This window comes from Pelmatolapia mariae, linkage group LG16_19 (genome assembly GCF_036321145.2).
Source record: "Pelmatolapia mariae isolate MD_Pm_ZW linkage group LG16_19, Pm_UMD_F_2, whole genome shotgun sequence".
Taxonomy (NCBI): domain Eukaryota; kingdom Metazoa; phylum Chordata; class Actinopteri; order Cichliformes; family Cichlidae; genus Pelmatolapia; species Pelmatolapia mariae.
This window is the reverse complement of record NC_086241.1, coordinates 44,804,636-44,809,681: the sequence shown is the minus strand read 5'-3', so window position 1 is coordinate 44,809,681 and position 5,046 is coordinate 44,804,636. Positions and strand designations below refer to the sequence as shown.

The window sequence follows — 5,046 nt, the reverse complement described above, 5'->3', positions numbered from 1 at the left end:
TGCCTTGTTTAATTTATTAGTGTGAGTGTGTGATAGTGTGCTGCACTTGTGTCTTGGTGTATTTTCTTCTTTTTTTTGAGTTTGTGTGTGGCATCCCTGCCCTCCACTGGTAAGCCTCAGCTCTGAATACCTTTTTTAGCATACTTATACACTGATATTTATGACTGTGCTTTTAAATGTTTTAATTAATAAATTGTCAATTTATTTTATCATTGAACCTCGTCTCTGTATTGAGTATAACAAACCTAACTGCCTTCGTAGTGATTAGTGTTGCCTCCAGTATTCTCTGGGTGAAATTCCCAGGGTGGCGTTGTCTTTTTAAAACTGTGAAGAGTAATTACTTTATTTCCACCTCGTGTTGCCACATGTGGAAATAGCATATTATGATATAAAGCCGTGTCTTGACATTGAAATCCTTAATTTGTCTGATTATGTTGTGATTAACATAGATGACCGTTCTGTTTTCTCGTAGCTGAGCTGGTGAGTCCAGTCAGTGTGTGTCAGATAGTCGTCAACAAACTTGAGGAACCGTCCTTTAAACAGCAGCCATTTGGACTCTATGAACAATCTGCTCCTCTCCCTTTACCATGACCTGGTTACCGGGTGCAAGATTTTCCTCCAATCGCAGTCAGGGGATTGATTCACTCAGAGCAGCTTACGACACCTTTTAAACCCCGTGCTGCAGAGTCAGAGGGAGAACACCACTCCATCTCCTTCTACAGACTCACCAGCTGGTATGATGGTGCTGCCTGCAGGGTCCCGCTTACATTCTCAGATCCTGACTCCAGTGCTTCCAGAGAAGGTGGATATTTATGTGCTGAAGGCAGCCTGGAGGAACTGTGTCCACAGCCTGGATGCCAACAACCTCATCGTCACCAGAGTCAATCCTGCTGTTTATCACACAAAAGACACTGAGATGACAAACCGCTGGAGAATCACGGACTCCAGCTCAGAGGGCAGAGTTATCATGTCGGTGCTCTGCCAGTTTCTAAAGAGGTTTGCACAGAGCATGAAGAGAAAGGCTACAGAGGAAGAGAGCAGCAGCAGGAGCCCCACTCCACCAAAGAAACACTTCAGACTGTGAAGCCTTTCTCAGAGAACTTATTTTCTGAAGACTCTTTAATAGTTTTAAGACTTTGGCACTGCTTCTGTGAACTGTGTTGGACATATGGCAGGGCTGTGGACTGGATGTTGAACGAGGAACATCTATTGTAGAGCCAAGTGTAAATCTGTGCAACACGAACTAAGGATCCATAAAGACAGTGCCAAGTGTACATTATCCTCTGCTGCATCTCAGACATCAGCAAGAATCAACACAGTGGTAAGTAATAAGTAATGTTGAAGGTTGTCTCTGAAATGATGTCCCAAAATGTTAGAAAACTTCTTGAGGTTTTAACTTTTATTGTTGCTTTTCTGCCTTTTGTTTTTAAGAATCTGATGAAAAGGAGAAACAAGAAGAGACACACCACAAACGAGTTTCCCTTACTAACATGGTAAATATATTCATCATGTAATGACATTTCCTCAGAGTAACCAGGAGTGTTTGTCTTGTTCTAAAGTGATTCAGTCTTCTCTCGTGTTATTTGGTATTTGTCTTTGAAAAGAGAGGAGCAGTAACTGCATACGGAGAAAGAAACAGGAGCATCCAAAGACAACTGAGAGTCTTTAGTGCACCGTGAACAGCAGTCACCTCAGAGCAAGAGAGTCCTCGTGGCTGTCTGGGTTCTCTCCAGGAGCTCTGGCTTCATCCCACAGTCCAGAGACATGATATAAGTGATAAGATAATATAACTAAAAAAAAAAAAACAGTTTAGAACAAGTGTGAGCCTCCTTTACAACTTTATTCACATCCTTTAAATGTAAGAGCTGCTGGCACGTCTGGTGAGGGTGTGCCCACACCTAATCTAAACCACAGAGCTTTAGTCCCTCTCATACTTGGTTGAGTATTGACATCAGCTGCACCGGTGCATGCAACGTGAGGGCACTAATGGACAGGGAGGAAATAATACTTGAATTCATTTTGAACAAAGACGTCATGCCAAATATTTTTTGATAGCTGTTTCAATTATGAATACACAGACTTTGTGATTGCTTTTTTCCTGTCAACATGTATTGTTCACAAATAACCACGGGCCACAACTGAATCAGATAGTTCCATCATTTCTCTTCATCTGCATTTTCGATCTGAAAGTAGAAACAACTATAATGAGGAGAAATTGAATTTTTATATTTATGAACGAGGACTGTGTGGAGGAGAGCCGAGTCAGGAAACAGGTTGTTCACCTGACCGACAAGCTGGAGTCAGAACCTGTGATTTATCCTCCCTGACTATTGAGTGATGTTATATGCTGATGTTATTTTCCTGTTTTGAGCCAAACCAGATTTCTCTATAGGAACTCTGTGTTAAAGGGTCAATGCACCAAATTGGGTTTTGATAACAGTTTATTTCTCATGCAAGGAAAGACACAAACTGCTCAGAGGGATTAGTAATGAGCACAAGTTAAATGAGCTCATTGCACTACGTTGGCTTTATCAGCCCTGCACAGAACAGATTGGTCTTAGACTCTTTGATTCTCTTAAATAAGTAGAATCTGAAACTGAAGGTTTTAGATTAAATCTGATTCCTAAATCAAGAAGTAAATCTTAAAGAACAACCTAGGTTTGTAATTTGGAACAAAGTTGCGTTAACTAAAACTATCTTGAACTGTGGAAGGTTAAGTGTGACCTTCTTAGCTGCAAACCTTGAACTGGTTTAGTAGCTTTTATATCTGTCTTACTGTGACATAAGTGCTGAAAAGGGATTTATCTCTCTCCCTCTGTCTATCTCTCAGTCCGTCTCTCTAAAATATTCATTTTACTTTATTTTCTCTATATATGATGTAGGTTTGAATTTTCCCTGCTAAATTGTGACGGTCTGGGAGTCTCCTACGTTCGACCTGCCTGTATGTATGTTTTTCTATGTGTTTTGTTTTGTCTCCCCTCCCAGTCCCCTGCTTCCCCCTTTAAGTGTGTGTGTGTGTGTGTGTGTATTCCAGCGTGCCAATTTATGGGCGTCATCAGGCCGGAAGGTGTTTCCCGTGTTGAAGCCGCCACACATGTCTTCCGTCTAGATTGGCCGCTACTTAAGTGTTTGACTGAGCTTCAGTCAACGCTGGATCATTGAGTTACCAAGTAAGTGAAGTCCCAGCTCTGAGTGGCAATAGTCTGTGCGTGTGTTTCTGTGAGTTCACCAATCTGATCTCTGTACCTTGTCTTGTTAGGAACTTGGAGAGGAGTGTGTCACAGGAGCGAAGTGTTTGTAAATGTCGAGTGTTGGAGTTGTTTTCCTGTCACACCTGGACCACCAGCACAGTCCTGCAGGATGGGAAAGTCCTGCATTTGGGCCCCGTTCTCGCCACGCACCTTAACATAAATAATAAACACTTTGATTGAGAAACTGCATTTTGTGTTTACTTTTGTAGGGTTGCCTACCGCTGCAGGAGGCTGCATCATGAAACCAACATGATGAACTGCCAGTGGGAGAAGCACTACCCTATAGACCTCTGTAATCCAAGTAAAAGTAGCAGTACAGCTATATACAAGTTAATACGAAGGCACAGAATCAACAAGAGCTATGAACTAATCTTAGAGCCGGGGCTACACTGGTGCGAGTCATACAAGGATCCAGCGATGAGTAGCTTCCTTTCCTCAACTTAAGTAGTGGCAGGGATAATGAGGCACAGGTGTTCACTCTCCATAGGTGCGTGGGGCGAGGGCAGGAACCACCATGACTTCCGTCCTGGCGAGACAGAGAGCGCGAGAGAGAAAAATAATGACGCTGCTGATCATCTTCATGCTGGTCCACCGGGCCGTGACATTCAGTAACATGAATATGGAAGTGTAAAGAGTGTGCAGCACAAGAGACTGCAAGATCTCAGTTATTGAAGCACTACAGGTTAAACCATGGTCACTTTGGCCGCAGACACGCTTATCCATGCACATATTTAAATTGTCCATGTAGTCACCAATGTAGATCACATGTTGATCAGACATTGCAGAGATCAGTAGATTCCTGGTGTGATTGAAGACAAGCTTTTCATTGATGATTTAAAAAGAGGGTGATGAGCTATTATTATTATTATTATTACTACTACTACTACTACATTGTCTTGATTAATCCATTAAAAAACAAACAAAAATAAAAACATTTGCAAATGGTTCAAATCTTTCATAAATATTCACGCAGAGCTGGAAATTGTAATTTTTAAATTTGATTTGTGCAGCTAATGAAAGTCTTCTGAAGGTAAGAAGGAGATGTGCAACAAAAAAATTACAAAGTTTATCTTTTTTGTTTTTTTTCCTAACAAACGTCTGTTCATCAATATATTTTTGTATTCAGTTCATTCTATTATTATTGTGTGAATGCTGCTGTTGCTCAATTCCTCGTTATTATTCTGAATTCTTTGTGGGATTTTTGGGTGCTGTGACTTTTGGTGTTTGTTCCTGTTTTTCTTTCTTTAATAACCTTTTCTCACAAGATGTTTTACAAAGTAAATACATTTGGAGAAATCTCCCTGACTGTAGTGGCGATTCCTTTTGTTTGAACAACCAAACATCCAAGAATTAAAATTCCGCAAGCCACTGCTGCACTGAGATAAGATCTTGTACGCAGGCAAAAGAAGTCGACTGTCCAAACTTGAAAGTTGCATTTTATGGTTTATTTATTCAGTTTGGCAAGCAATAAAAAGATCAATTTTTGTTGCTTCCTGCTGCTTCTTCTGCTCTGGTAAAAAATAAACAAGACATAGGCTCACTCCAGTGCATACTGGTCCTATACCAGTCTCTTTATTTAGAGAAAAATAGCCCTACAGTTCTTCCTGACTGACTTAACAAGATAAACAACAAAACAAACCCAAACAATTAAGCAAGTATTAACCTACAAATAAAACTTGTGAATAACCTAAAATATAAGTAAACCAACAACAAACTTTAACAAATTTCAAAATATAAAAAATAAAGAACAAATAGCTCCAACACTCCGGCCCCTAATTGTGCATACAATCACAAT

At 40.5% G+C, this 5,046-nt stretch overlaps 1 long non-coding RNA gene across 1 annotated transcript; it reads left to right on the top strand.

Annotated features, from left to right (window-relative positions):
* Positions 1 to 1,655: 1,655 nt before the first annotated feature.
* Positions 1,656 to 4,679, top strand: LOC134645354 (uncharacterized). The gene is made up of 3 exons (XR_010096547.1): positions 1,656 to 2,941; positions 3,035 to 3,170; positions 3,260 to 4,679. It is a non-coding gene; the product is annotated as an uncharacterized LOC134645354 (long non-coding RNA).
* The last annotated feature ends 367 nt before the right edge of the window (positions 4,680 to 5,046 follow it).